The sequence below is a fragment of the Choloepus didactylus genome, chromosome 10, assembly GCF_015220235.1.
Source record: "Choloepus didactylus isolate mChoDid1 chromosome 10, mChoDid1.pri, whole genome shotgun sequence".
Lineage (NCBI taxonomy): Eukaryota > Metazoa > Chordata > Mammalia > Pilosa > Megalonychidae > Choloepus > Choloepus didactylus.
The window spans coordinates 104,596,825-104,613,490 of NC_051316.1; the positions used below are offsets into that span (position 1 = coordinate 104,596,825).

General features: G+C 36.4%; 1 pseudogene; it reads right to left on the reverse strand.

Moving 5' to 3' along the window:
* Positions 1-355: 355 nt before the first annotated feature.
* LOC119505689 overlaps positions 356-16,666 on the reverse strand; it is a 30,666-nt pseudogene continuing 14,355 nt past the window's right edge.

Genomic DNA, 16,666 nt, shown 5'->3' on the forward strand with positions numbered 1-16,666 from the left:
TGAGACCAAAGAGATCCCTAAAGATGGTGTTCATGTTAAATGGAAAGACATTATTAAATCACATTCTAATTTGGACATATAGTTTTATATTTTCACTAGTGTAAAGAATGAAAAAATTATTTTACATATACTTTTTCTTTATTATTATTATTATTATTATTTGGCTGGATGTACTTTACTGATGGTACATAACAAGGTAGGCTCAGCTCTTCCCCTTCCTCAGTGAATCTGGAATGGAAGCTATGGAAGATGGGTGATTCTCACTGTTGGGGGATTGAGTTGGGACCAGGACTCCACAGCAGCTTTTGGCCTCTCTCTTCCTCTCATGCTCCTTCTGGGGCTAGTTCAGGGGCTCTTACTCCTTGGAGGCCATGTAGACCATAAGGTCCACCTCCCTGTTGCTGTAGTCAAATTCTTTGTCATACCGGGAAACAAACTTGACAAAGTGGTCGTTGAGGGCAACACCAGTCCCAGCATCAAAAGTGGAAGAGTGAGAGTCATTGTTAAAGTCACAAGAGACAACCTGGTACTCAGTGTAGCCCAGGATGCCCTTTAGGGGGCCCTCTGTTGCCTGTTTCACCACCTTCTTGATGTCATTGTATTTGGCCACTTTCTCCAGACAGCAGGTCAGATCCATGATGGACATATTGGGGGTGGGGACACAGAAGGCTGTGCCAGTGAGCTTCCTGTTCATCTCTGTGATGAATATGCCCACCACCTTGGCAACACTGGTAGATGCAGGGATGATGTTCTGAGCAGCTCCGTGGCGATCACACCACATTCTCTAAGAGGGGCCATCTGCAATCTTCTGGGTGGCAGTGATGGTGTGGATGGTGGATATGAGTCCCTCCACAATGACAAAATTGTCATAGATTATCTTGGCCAGGGGAGCCAGGCAGTTGGTGGTGCTGGAAGCATTGCTGAAGATCCTGAGGGAGTTATCATACTCCTCATGGTTCACACCAATCACAAACATGGAGCATCAGCCAAAGGGGCAGAGATGATGACTCTTTCGGCACCACCCTCCAAGTGAGCCCAGCCTTCTCAGTGGTTGTGAAGACACCAATGCTTTCCACAACATATTCAGCAACAGCAACACCCCATTTGATGTTGGTGGGATCTTGTTCCTGGAAGATAGTAATGGGATTCACACTGACAACAAGCTTCCTGTTCTCAACCTTGACAGCGCCTTTGAACTTGCCATGGGTGGAATCATACTGGAACAAGTAGACCATGTAGCTGAGGTCAATGAAGGGGTCATTGATGGCCACAACCAGCACTTTGCTGAAGTTTACAGTAGCCCTGTGACCAGGCACCTACTATGGCCAAATCTGTTTATTCCAGTCTTCACCATTGTGTCTCAGAGATGTGGCTGACACTGCACAAAAAGATGCTTGTCTGGCAGGCAGGGAGGAGCAGAGAGCCTACAAATACATTTGAACACATGTATGATTGTTTTCTTAGATCAATACCTTCATGTATAATTGCCTGATTAAAGAAACCAGTAAAAGATTGAAGTAAACATGGCTAATGATGCTTCAAAGATGGGGAGATATTTTTGTGGGTAAACACCGTGAATAGCAGTTATGATGCTGCCTGAGAATCAATGAAGGTTTCTTTGAGGAGATGACATTTAAATTGCCTCCTAAAGGCTGTAAAGGAATTTTGCATATGAAGAATTAGAGGGGGAAAGCCCATTCAAAGTACAGAGAATAATATGAACAAGTATTGGATAAGGAAAAAATATCAAATGCACAGAACATAACTAAATACCCAATGAAGGAGCACATGGAATCTGGAGAGCAGCACAGGGTGGGAAAGTGAGTTAATTTGAGACCAGACTTGCCAGGATTTTACATTCCAAGCTAGAGAAGCTGTATTATGGTCTAGAAGTACAATACAAAGAAATAGTATAAGTACCTAGGCAGGGGTGGAGGTTATTTGATTGCATCTCTATTTACGGTGGGGAAAAGCCAGTAGAAATATGAAGGGCAGCTTCAAAGAGAAGATTTAGCTCTAGTGAAAAGTGAATGAGCACTGGATCCAGGAAGGGTATAGATTGAGAACTATTGCAATCTTATCATTCAGAGATGAAAAGGACTTGGACAACAGCAGCATCAGGAGGAGCTGAGAGGAAGGCACTGATCTGAGAGATGTTTGTGACATTAGACAGAGGTATTTCCTTCGTGGCCCCTCTTCCATGTCTTGGCCTGGCCTTTCATTACTGCCCATGTCTCCATCTCTGTGATTTAGTATCACCCACAGCCCAAGGCCATGCTCTTGGCTTTCGGAGAAATTACTCTAAGTAGTGAAGCATCTGAAATAGAGATGCAGTTTTTGTTTTTGTTTTTGAAAACAAAAAGCTTTATTTACTTTCAAGCATGCCCAACAATTATGGATGGCAGCCAATGCAAGGAGATGATTCAACCGAGGTCCCAGAGAGGACCTTGCCCAGCATCTCCCATCTGTATGATTAGCTTAGACAAGCCATCAAGAGTGTCTGAAGCTCCATTTCTTCACCTCTGAAATGGGCAATCTCCTATAAACTCTCCTACCTACCTCAGACAACTTTGCTGTATGAATTGATTGAGATATACATATGGATATTCTTTGTACTGAACTCTACAACTATGTGGTGTTCCATTGAATTGGGTTAAAAGAAAAAACAAAATTATATTTGCCACTGCAAATTCTTTTTGGAACTATGCAGTGCACAATAAATAATTAAATAAATGCAATGCTGGCTATTTGAGATTTTTAGGATCTCTGTTTCAATGAAAAGACATGAATGAATTACTAGTGGCATTATAATTTTCACAGGTAGCAGATAATTGGAAACCCCTTGTTCTCAATTTTTAAAACATATATTCCCCTATTATTAACACATTATTTTTCTTTCCAAACCATGATTTCATAGTCATGTGAAAATAAATTTCAATCTAGCTTGGACTGAATTTGAACAAAATTGAATTAATGACCTTTTACAGTTTAATCAGCCCATTTGCTGGAGTGACATTTTTATGCTAGTTGACTTTCTTCTATGGAAAGAATACAATATTCTTTACAATATCTTTCATGTTAATTCCTTAGAAGGTGGTGGTCTTCCGAAATGGAAACTGATAATATACAACCAAGACCATCCAAGTAAGAGAAAACGAACCCCCTCTATTTAGAGAGATGTCAAGTAAACTAATAACAGATGAGATGAGGAGGGAGAAAATGACAGCTTCAAAGAGAAGCTCAAGCTGGGTTTTCTGTCTTTGCAACCTAAGAAAGTCAAACTGATAAAGATTCTTTTAAAGGTCTGGAATCTACCTCTTAATGGTGTATATAATATGATTCATTCTCTCTTTTTAAATTAATTCAACAAACTTTTAATAAGCTCTTGCTTTGGAACAGACAATTTGACAGGCCCTGAATGTATGAAGACATACAGTCCCATTACTCAAGAGCTATGGTTTTCTCCTCTTCCCCATAAGACTGTAAATTCTTTTAGAACAGGTTAGAATGGGAACTACATCCTCCCATAGTGCAGAAAGAAATAATGGGAGTGTAATATTTGTTCATAAATCACTACTACTCTTTGCCCATACTAGGAACTGACAAGTTTTTGACTGCTTGCTAACTGGGACACAGTCTCTGGTTGGTTCATGATCTTAGCAAAATTCATCAGAGTTGATATATGACATTTTCATGTTAGCATATGTATCACTCAATCCCCTTCAAGTACTCAAATGACCTTGCATTTAGTAAATGCTTGTTTAAGATTGCTTTGAATAAGGTCTTATGCAATATTGATGAGAAGAACAAATTTAAACATTCCTGCCTTCAAGGGGAGCAGAATCAAGGGCAGAAACATATTTAGAAACATATTTCTGAATCAGAACTTAGACTTAAATGCTCTAATACAGTCAAGAGAGATATTCTAGGAGATGCAGAAAAAGGGGCAATTGAATCAGGCCAGAGCCAGAATGAAAGCATCTGTGGCAGATCAGACTCCAAATTCGGAAAGGATAGGGGCAGGCTTTGGGCTCTTGGAGCTTGCCAGGACTGGATTTGTATCCCTGCTTTCTAGGTTTGGGTAAAGTCACTCTTTGAACCTCAGCGTCCTCAGCTATAACATGCAGATTATGAGAGCCCTATCCTTCTATCTCCATCATTGACTTAATGTTAAAATTAGACCCTATACTATGTTCTGAATTCAATGTCTGGTATATAAGAAGAACTAAATAAATGGTACCTATTGATGTTGTCTTAAATTGAACTGTCTTGCCAGTTGATTTATCTTATATTTCCCCTTTACGTGTTGCAAAACCTTTGCCCCTCTAGCATTGTGCTAGGATCAGAGAAGAAAATATCAGACAAAGGCCATTTCTCTTATATCCTTGAACCAATGAAGAAGAGAGGAGTTAAGAAAATGACCTAAGGAAACCTCTCCACAGGAGATTCCCAACTCAGTTTGGAGGTCTTGTGGATGCTCAGAACATCTCAAAGTTAAAGTTGTGAGGATTTGGCTTCCTTGAATCAAAGAGAAACTCAAAACTGTTTAGAATTCAGAAATCAGCTCCAGCTGTTTCCTTTTGGAACAAGTTATTCACCTTCTCCTTCTGTTATCTTGATGACTTTTGTCCCACTTTGATGGTGTGTCTGTTACTGGGGGTCATATCTCCTCTGTATTCCACACAATGCCAGAAATACTGCTGGAATTTATTAAAAGTTGCAACAATTGGGACTCTGATCATTTGAAATCTAAAAATTTGAACAAACTTACTGAACTTTGCTTTCCTTTATTTATAGAAAGGAAGGATGCTGAAAATAGTGCATATTCATTCATTCAATCAATCATTCATTTATTCATCAAATAAAATTATCCACAAATGGAACAAAGCTCCCTGTCATTTTCATAGCATGGTAGAGTTTACAAAATGCCTCACAAGTTTAAATCTAACTTGACAATTACAATGTCCTTATAAGATAGGCAGGACACTCATTACCTTATCAACACTCATCATGCTTGGCATATTGTAGATGGTCAATATATACATTTGTCAACTGACAATGAAAAATTACTTACAGATTCTGAGTCCTGGTTTTCATGTGAAATTATAAAAAGGAAATAAGTTAACAATGTCTAGCTTTCTGGACCATTCTGAAGTTTGAATGAAAGTTTATAGGACATTCTTAGAACTGTGACTTACCTATGTAGATAATACAATTGAACACAAATGGGAACATCCCTAAAAAAATAAAACCTATGAAATAAGGTAGATCAAATTGTTTACTGATTGGTGGGCCATGAACTGGACTCATGATGGGTATGAGCCATAAAAAGTCAAGGCACTCTAAAGACACAGAATTTTTCTGGATCACTTCAGAAATCTAACAGAAGGTACAAAAAACCAGCCCTAGCTATAGAAATGATGTAAAAATATATGTTGGAAGTATTCATTTGCATGGAAGTTAGGCACAATCTTTTGTCTTGCTTTGCTCAGACAAGTACATCCTTTGGTCCAGAAACATCACCTGTCTGGTTTTAATTGCTGGACTATGCTTATTGCAAAGGTGGCCACATCAGGCTCTATTTAAACTGAAGTGTTAAGTATTTGCATCAGATAAACTCATCTCCCCTGTTTCAACCCTGTGTTCTTCAGCCATAATTTCTGCTAATTTAGCATTCCACTTATCTGGTCTTTAGGGAGAAAATATACTGCCCAGTCTGGCATAAAACATAATCTAAATTAAATTTATATCTCTCCATGTAAATTCATATTGTTATTCTGGTTTTATTCATCAGTCTCTGGTGAGCTTTGTTAGTATGAACTAGCTTCCTGAATCTGATAAACACTGAACAGCTTTTAACAGTGAGTAAAAGAGACAGACAAACCAAGGGGGAGTCCCTGGACAGAAATGGATCTGTCACGGAAGTGGCACCCCTTAGGGACAGGTATGACCAAACAACTGCCCTTTGTCAGATGAACTCCTCTGATATCTTTACTTTTATACTCCACCACCTAGCAGGTAGTTTTACATTTTCTACCCTTTGCATTTTCTTTTTGTTGTATCACGGAGGATTTTCATTCACTGAGGAATAGAGCTATTTTACCCGAGATTAAATAGCCAGAGACTCTACTCCAGAAAGGGAAGACTAGGAGCAAAATGGATTTAGGGATTTCAGAGATGAAGGAGAATGAGAAACTTTGAAAAGTGCTACTGTGTCTCCCCCTTTATTAAATTAAGATATGAAAAAAAGTCTGGTTGATTCTTTAGATGAAGATATAATAGATCATTGGCTTTTTTTTTTTTCCCCCATCTCTTTCAGGATTGTCTTTATTGTCACCAAATCCAGGATTAATTTGAGAAGAAAAGGGCTGAACTTGAATCACTCCCCCCACTGATTCTAAGCCCCATTTCTGTTCATATTCTTAATTTCTTCTCTTCCTAATGATGGATTTCTGTTGTGGGCAGAGAAAGATGGCACTTCATTGATTCAAATGAACACTGACAGATGATATGATTATTTACATATAAAGATCTAAGGAATATAAATGTAACTGGTAGAATTAATAAGTGAATTGAGCAAGGTTTCAGGATAAAAATATCCAACACCCAATTATATTTTATATACTAGCAACAGAATTTTTGGAAAATAAAATAAAGCAATTCTATTTTCAATAGTGTCAATAATTGATTGTTTTGTAGAAATTGACAAAATAATTATAAAATGTATACAGAAATGCAAAGAACTTTTAGAGTATCACAAACAATCTTAGACAGAATGAAGTTAGAAGGCTTAACACAGCCTAACTTCAAAACTTACTATAATGCTCTAGGATCAAGGCAATATGGTACTGTAAAAAGAATCAGCAAATAGGTCAATAGAAAAGAATAGAAAGTCCAGAAATAAGGTGATACACTGCCATTTGATTTTCAACAAAGGCAACAAAGCAATCTAATAAGGCAGAAAAGTATTTTCAAGAAATGTTTCTGGCATGATGAAGTATTCATATTAAACAGCAGCAGCAGTAGCAGCAGCACATCTACTTTTACTTCACACCACACACAGAAATTATCTCCTGAAGAATTACAGACGTAAAAACATGAGAGGTAAAATATCATAAAGCATTTACAGAGAAATGTAGGTGAATGTCTTCATATCTTCCTGGTGAGCAAAGGTTTTCTTGGCAAGTGACAGAAAGAAATAACTACTTAAAAAAAATGATAAATTAGACTTCATCAAAATTAAAAACTTTACATCATGAGACACTATTATGAAAATGAATAAGTAATCCAAATAAATGGACATAAATTCTAAAGAGATACTTCACAAAGGAAGACATATAAGTGGCCAATAATCACAGGAAAAATGCTTAGCCGCACTACCCCCAAATAATGCAAATTAAAAGCACTATGAGATACTATTATACCTTCACTAGAGAGGCTAAATTTAAAAGGAATGACCATAACAAGTGTTGGTGATATTGTAGAGCAAGTAGAGCTCTCATGCATTTTTGCTGGAAATGTAAACAGAACAGCCACTTTGGGGAAAAAAATGTTTAGCATTTTCTTTCAAAAAGAAACATACTTCTATACCTACCCCATGTCTCAGCAATTCCACTACTAGGAATTTACCCAAGAAAAATGAGAACATATGTTCACAAATAAACTTGTAGAAGAGTTTTCATAAGGGCTTTAATCCTAATCCCTCCAAACTGATAACAGCCCAAATATCTATCAATAGGAAAATGGGTATACTAGCTGTGGCTACTCACTCAGTGTGAAAATGGGATGAGTTACTGATGCAGAAACATGGATGAATCTCAGAAACATTTTTCCTGGTTAAAGAAGGCTTACACATAAGAGCATTTACTGTGTGATTCCATTTACATGAAATTCTAGAAGAGGCAAAACGTCTAGTGTGGAAAGTAATGAAAACATTGGTTGCTTCCGCAGGGTGGATGCAGGTATTGCCAAAGGTGGATCTGAGAACTTTCCGGGTTGATGAATATACTGCAACTTGGGTTTGGATAAGGTTACAGAAGCAACTGCATTCATGTATTTCACTGTTTGCAAATTTTCTGTTAAAGACTGTAAACAAATATTGAACTCTACAAAATGATATGCATGCCGAAGTATTTAGGAGTAAACACACAGATATCTACAATTTATTTTCAAATGCACCATAAATAAAATAGATTTATAGCTAGAAGGATTGTTTGATATGTAATAAAGCAAGTATAATAAAATATTAATAGTACAATCTAGATGGTGGGTATATGAATATTTACTTAAAATATTTCATCTTTGCTGTATGTTTGAAAAGTTTCGTAATAAAATGTGGGAAAAAAACAAACACTGGTCTGGAAGCCTATTTGCAGGTTAGGGGTCCAACCTCTTAGCATGATGCGTGACCCTAAATGAGCTCATGTGGATTACATACTAGTTTATTCAGGTTTTGTTGTTGTTGTTATAAGAAAAAGCCATTCATTCGAAGAAGCACATATGATTTGTGTGCGTGTGTGTAGGACTGACGGGGAAGGGAGTTGCAAACTCATAGTTTCCAAAACCAGGGTCTCAAGTACAATGAGGACATACTTTTGGAACTGAGGACCCTGTCTCTTCTCTTACAGGACCTGGGTCTCTTGTTCTTCGGATTTTATCAGATTTTCTTTTTCTTTTGACTCATTTCCTCTGGCTTCCTCTGCTTATTCATGATTTTTCCTTAGACTCCCTCAGACTCTAAGAGGCAGTGCAATCCTCAGGCTGTCACAGCATCCAGGTTAGTAAATTTACCTCATTGTCCAGAATTTTCTTTTGCTAAAATGAGGTGCACTCTTGGAGCTCCAAGATCTTCCAGCTCAGTCAGCCATCAGCAGTGATTTCTTTTTGCTGTTCCGGCACCCCTGAGTTACTCTCCCAGTTGTGGTACCTGGATACTCTTTCATAAACTAGTTCCTCTTCCTAGGGTACACCAATCCCCATCCCCCCAGCCTGCTCAGTGCTTTACCTTTAGGACAAAATTTGACTTTCTCTCCAGGATCTAATTCATACCCCCTACCCTATGACATGAATTCTGACTGTGTTAGCTACAGAAGATATTTTGACATCATTTGTTTTATCTTAAGGAACAAGCTTTTATGGGAAGACTGTTTATTAAAAATGAGAAAACAACAATCAAGTGAAGCTTCTTAAGAAAAGGGGAACATAATTTAGGCACTGGAAGATTCGCAGTGTTTTGTCAGCCCTGTTGACTCCCATATGGCTCTGACTCATTTGTGGCTTTTCTTCTTGCAAGGCTTTGACTGCCTCAGGGTTTCTTTGTTCAGCCTCCTCCCAAGATGTCTGTTGTTTTACTAATAGCTACTTAACTATCCTGAGGTCATAAATTTAAAAGTCTCTGAGAGGGAATCTAATTGGTTTACTTAATCTTCAGTCTTCCTGCTGTTTCTGAAAAAATAAAAAACAAGACATTTATGATTTAAATATAAGGATGACATGGGGTTATTACTTAAACCACTGTTAATGGGTTAATTGTAAAGGAAAGAAACGGTATGAAATAAGCGAATCAACAAGAGAGTGACTACAAATTGGTTGATATGTATATGAAAAATGCTGAAGGAGGCCAGTGGACTGTGAGGGCATCCTACCAAGTTGCCTACAGAACTTCTTCACCTCAATGCAATGGAGAATGGCCTGGAAGGCAATCAAGGAACTTGCAATTTTTGGAACTTGAACTCATCTAAATTAAAGACCCTGGAGAAAATATAAGTTGTCAGTACTGCAAAGTAAAATTGGACTTACAAAAATGTATTTTTCAAAGGAATTGCATTATAGGACCCCCCCAAAAAAAAAAAAAAAAAAGAAAGAAAAAAGAAAAGAAAAGGAAACAGCAACTTTACTTTTAATTGGTCGAGCAGGCATCTACATAAGGAATAACCACAGCAAGAGGTTGAAGTCTTGAATCTTTCAAAAGGTGGTCAGGGATATCACCTGCCTTTTGAAGCTTGATCTATTTATGATACTGATAAACCATATGCAATGCTGGTGTAGTATATGTATATTTCAATTATAGCACTGAAATATTTCTTCCCCTACTCATCTTTGGTATTCTAATCAAACTGAATTTTTTAATCACATACAGTTTGTCCCCACCCATGAATTTGACAGAGCTTATTTGCTCTGCAATGAAATAGCCATCCATCTTCTCACTCCCTAACAAAATGCTTCTCAGCCTCCCCACCCCCCCTTTTCTTCCCCTTTCCTCCTCCCCTCCCCACCTCTTTCTCCCTTCTCCAACCTCCTACCCACTAGTACTTTACCTGATTGTCTCATACAAATATCAACTCCTCACCTCCCTTTTCTTGCAGGAAGTGCATAGATCAACTTCATCTGTACTTCTCCACAGTTTTCGGCACCACGACTGTCACACAGTAGGCAATCAATTAATATTAGCCAAATAATAAATGCTTTTTGATGGTGTCATATTTACTTGCTATTTAGTGTGTCTGCTATCTTGGAATGATCCAACTTAGGTTTGGCAATTATGGGTTTCATTCTTTTCTTTCTTTATTACCAGTAATTTCTTAGTACAAAAGAGGAAAAAAAAGACTTTTAATCTGTCTGTATTTAGGTTGAGAATATAATAAATCTCAATAGCCAAAAGACTAATGGCTAAATAGCTCCCATTAGGTCTAGTTGCACAATTCTGTAAAAAAAAAAAAATACAAAAAAAAAAACCTCCTAGAACTAATAAATTAGTTCAGCACAGTCTCAGGATACAAGAGCAGCACACATAAGCCAATCACATTTCTATATATTAACAAAGAGCAATGAAAACTAAAGTAAAAAATACATATGTCATTTACAAGTATTCCAAAGAAAATGAAATAATTAGGTTTAAAATTAACAGAATGTATAAAGGATCTGTATGCTGAAAATTACAAGTGCTGAAGAAAGAAATGAAAGAAGACCTAAACAAGGGGAGTGACACACCATATTTATTGACTGTGAGATCCAATATAGAAAAGATATCATTCCTGAACAAAGAGATCTGTAGGCTTAATGCAGGTCTATCAAAATACCAGCAAGGTTCTTTTTCTCCAGCAAGTTTTTTTTTTTTCTTTATACATTGACAAACTTACTCTAAAATTTATATGAAAAGAGACAAACTGTAATATCTAAAACAACCTTGCAGAAGAAGAAAAAGTGGGAAGAATCTCTCTACTGATCTTAAGGACTAGTGTAGAGCTACAATAATCAAGACTGCATGTTATTAGTGGAAGCATAGATGCATAGACCAGTTGAACAGAAAAGAGAACCCAGAAACAGTTCCACACAAATATGCTCAACTCATTTTTGACAAAGGCACAAAGACAATTCAGTGGAGCACGGATAGACATTTCAACAAATGGCATTGGGGCAATTGGACATCCATATGCAAAAAAAAAAAAAAAAAATGAACATTAACCCAAGTCTCACACTTTATACAAAAATTAGCTCAAAATGAATCACAAATTTAAACCAAAAACTGCAAATTTTAGGGAGAAAAACAATAAAAGAAAGTCTTTAGGATCCAAGGCTAGGCAAAGAGTTCTTGGACTTGTCACCAAAAGCATGACACATAAAAGGCAATATTGATAAAGTGAACTTCATCAAAATTAAAATGTTTGCTCTGTGAAGGGGATGAAAAGATAAACTACAGATCGGGAGAAAATATTGGCAAACCACATATGCAACAACAAAAAACTAATTTCTAAAATATACTTTTAAAAATCTCAAAACTCAATAGTAAAAAAAGGAAAAAAATTCAATTAGAAAATGAACAAAAATACACAGACATTTCCTGAAATTGATATACAGACAGCAAATAAATTCATGAAAAGAGATTCAACTTCATTAGCCATTAGGGAAATGCAGATTAAAACCAAAGTGAGATATCACTACACAACTATAAGAATGAAAAAACAAGCAAACAAGCAAAACACTAGTACCACACCAAATGCTAGTGAGGATGCAGAGACACTTGTTCACTCATACATTGCCATAGGGAATACAAAATGGTACAGTAACTCTGGAAAATAAGTTTGTCAGTTTCTTAAAATATGAACATTTAACACAGCAACTACACTTCTAGGCATATAGCCCAGATAAAAGAAAACTTATTTCATGTAGAAATCTGTATGCAAGTATTCACAGCAGCTTTATTCATGATAGCCAAAAACTGAAACTACCCAGATGTCCTTCAACAGGTGAATGTTAAACAAGCTGTGTACATCCAGACCATAAAATACTACTCAACAGCACAAAGGAAAGAACTATTGATACATGAAGCAACTTGGGTGCATATTGAGAGAATTGTGCTGAGTGGAAAAAAAAAAGCCAATCCAAAAAGTTTACTCACTGTGTGATTCCATTTATATAACATTTGTATTGCAAAATTATGGAAATGAAGAGACTATCAATTGATTATGTATTTTGACTGTATCAATGTCAATATTCTAGCTGTGTTATTGTACTGTACTTTTGCAAGATATTATCATTAGAAAAAACTGCGTAAAAGGTACACAGGATCTCTCTGTATTCTTTACAATAACATTTTAAATCTACAATTATCTCAAAATATAAAGTTTAATTTTAAAAAATCTGTTTATATAAACCATCCTGACAGGATGGGGGTTAGGTAAGTATTTTACAACCTGATCCTTGAAAATAAATCCAGAGCTCTGTTTTCCTCCAGCATGATGTTGGATATAGCATCCTAGATGGTGATTTGTATTAGTGAGGGTCTATCAACAAGCATGGGATTTAACCTGGCAAACACAAAACAAAACGGAGATAGATCCACTCATGTAATCAAACTAGGGGAAGGACAGGGAGACACCTTCCCTCAAGGATGACTAGATTCAGAAGTCTGAATTTTAGCAGCATTCTCTCTCCCCTCTGATAACTGCTTACTTTCATACATTCTCTCACTGCTTTTGTTTTTCCATGGGTTGGGTTACAAGACAGCCTGTCATTCTAGATGTATAGAATTAAAGCCATATGACCAGGGAAGTAAAAGAGAAGTGCCCACAGATGGAAGTGGAAAAAGCCAAGGGAATGATTCTGATTGAACCGTAGTAGGTCTGCCATATCTGGATCAAATCCTGTGACTAGAGAATTGAGTTATGTGATTGGGTCAGCCTCGGTCACATGTCTACAGTATGACCAGGACAGAGGGGTACAAGGATTACCAGCTTACAACAGAAACCTATCATTGAGGTAGGAGATAAGTAATTCCTCAAAATAAGTGGGACACTTTTCTCAGACACCACTCAATGAACAAAATATTCATTACATTTATATTAATATATATTAACTACACAACCATCTCTGTATTTCCAACACACAATTAAACTAAATTAGACTAAATTTGGCTAAATTATCTTTAAGAACTATTCCAACTCTAATACTAGGTTATGCTATAAACCTCTTATTTTTTGCAACTTTAGTATGGGATGCCTTGTGTTTCATCTATTAAATAAAATTATATACCTATATGGCAAACTAATTCTGGAAAGGTTGCCATGAAATTGGTACAAATGCAATTTGCTTGCTGAAATAATTTTACAACCTTTTGGGAAACAATTCTGTACAATGAATCCAGATTTACAAAACCATTGCTATAGACTTCTGGAAATACACATTTTGGTACTGTATTTGAAGAAAAAAGTCCATTAATTAATATCTGCATTTACTGAAAGATGTTCATTGTGCCATTGTTTACAATAAAAGGCATTTAAAATTGGTGTAAATGTCTCCTAAATGAAGAATTGTTAATTAACTGATGAATATTAATGAAAAGTGATAAAGTGATGCAGAGTTGAAGAATTATAATTATAAAATGTACTTTGCCGCTTGGAATATGTACACTTAGGTATATTATTATAATACATAAATTGCAAGTTGTTAAAATGTATATGCTTATACATGAATTTTGGAAAAAAATAGATAAAAATTGGAGGTTGTTATGGATTTTTTGGATGCTTGATTTTTGCTTATATATACTTTTCTCAAACTTTTTAAGTATCCACAAATGGAAATGTGTTAATGCCCCTTAGAAAATTTTTTTCCTTAAAAAAAGAATCTCTTCTGCCCTCCATTTTCAAAGGTATTTCACATTAGAAGGAATTTACTGTCAGAAGTTGATTAGTACAGCTAAGACCCTCTTAGCATGAAAATTATGATGTATGAAGATGAGAAGATACAAGTTTATTACTGCTATGATAAGTCTCCAGGAAAAAAATGTCTGGACCAATTTGAGATGATACCTTGATGATGTTTCTAGCTTTCTGATTTTTGCTAATGTGCTTCTCTTCCAGTTTCCATATTGCTTTCACTTGTAATTTCTGGGTTTCCCTCATACCATGCTGTGCATCTAGATCCTGCATTCTACATTTACCCACGACCTTCTTTTAGTTTCTGTCTTGGGCTTGCTCTTTCTGAATCAAACAGCCAGAGGTATCCCCAAACACCTATTTCCAGTTGTAGCTCTTCAGTACTATCCTACTCTCTCTACTTACCCTCCTTCAAACCCAGACTGTATTTGGAGTGCTTAAAGAAGACTGTCTTGGGATTTGCCAAATTATGGGGATATTAGCAGAATGTGAGCCAAGGTCAAGAGTCCAGAGATCAGAGCTAAAAATTGGTAGGAGGGATTAGCCAATTGGCTACCAGAATTTAAGGAACTAAAAGAGGGCGTAATGGAAACATTAGCCAAAAGTCCAACGCTAGGAATGGAACAACGGAGAGAAGAAAAGATAGTTTAGGCCTAAGAGACTGATCGTTTGCTGTCCTCCAGAGAATTCAGATTGTTGATAAAAGGTCCTAAGACATATCACAAAGCTGGAGAGAGAAACCTAAAAGGGCTTAAGACAGGTGAATGAACCCATTACAGTAAAGCATGGTGCCCTCGGAAGTGGAATTTCTGCAAATATTATCAGATAGTAAAAAACATAACAGACCTCCCATAATCTCCGTGGCTAAACACAATCACCCATGTAACATTTGTATGGCAAATCAAATTCATTCTCCAGAAAACAAAGCTTAACAGATTGAAAATTTATTAGCATCTGCTGTGTTGTGATTATGGCTTTTAAAATGATTCACATCACACGTGTAAAATGCACAAATACAGTTTACCATTGCAAAATACATGGCATTTCGGCCGTATATGATGAAAGATTTTATCTAACAGAGGATGCTGCCTGTTTTTATTGCTCCCTGCCAAGAGAATGCTTGGAATGTTTTTATTGGTTTAATATAATAATAAAATGAGATTGCACCCAATACGAAAGCCAGAAGGACACCCCTACTGAAGAAGGTGGCGTAATTGATTTCTCTGAGGACATAAACTACCCTTTTGTCAATTTAACTTTGAGAAAGAAGGTTGTTTGAGTAATCGCATTTTGAGGTGTCCACTCTCCAAATACAGTTCATGGTTACAAATAAAAAATAGGCTTTCCCCAACAAAATGAAAGGATCACGTCTTTCCATTGAGCCTATGGGGTCTCCAAGGCCACTCTCCTCAGTAGAGAGGCTGTGATAGCCATGAGTAAAAGACAAGAAGAGTACCCTTGGGTTTCAATAAATAAATGGTTTTCAAAAAAGCTAATTCACATTTGTCAGTAAGTCAATCCACAGAGGAAAGGGTCCATAGTAATTTAAACAGCTTAATGCGTTGCATCTCTCTTAGGAAATTATAATTGTAAGAGACAATGGCTTTCATTGAAATGAAATTATTTTTATGAAATTCCTTTAAATAACTATCAAGAAGTGAGGAAAGGAATGCAAGTAGTGTTGCTGTGCATGGTGACTCTTCAACATATGATTGCCAAAGGAATGGATGAATAAATGAATGGTGGGCATTGTAGGGATAAAAGTGAATGAGGATTGATTCTGCGAGTGATATAGGACAAATTTCCTGCTCCTGAATTACAGACTCAAGGCAAGATAATGTAATGACTAAAAGCATGGCCTCTGAAAGCAGCCTTCAGGGGTTCAAATCACAGCTCTGTTTCTTATTAATCATACGATCTTGAGCAAGATCTTTAACATCTCTTTGCCTCTCTTCTCTTATTTGTAAAATAGGAGCAATTAATAATACTATATGTGACTTGTGATCATTATATGAGCTAATATATGCTAGGTGCTTTGAACAACATATGAGTAGACTAAGTTCCACATAAATGCTAGCTGTTACTATATAGAAATGCTAGAACTGTCAAAGCTGGATCTATTTCTTGAATCTCTTTCTGATCACCTATCACATTAACAGGACCTGAAGATATCTAAAAGGTTTCTAAGCAAGCTTGAATGTGTTGATTTCTACATTTTTTAAATTTAATTTTTTAATTAAAGAAATTGTAGGTTTACAGAAAAATCATGTAAAAAATATAGCATTCCCCTATACCCCCATTATTAACACTTTGCATTAGTGCAGTACCTTTGTTAAAATTGATGAAAGAATATTATAATTGCACTACTAACTATAGTCCACAGTTTACATCAGGGTACACATTTCCCCATATAATGCCATATTATTAATAACTTGCATTAGTGTGGTACATTTGTTATAATTCATGAAGGAACATTTTTATAATTGTACTATTAACTATAATTAATAGTACTA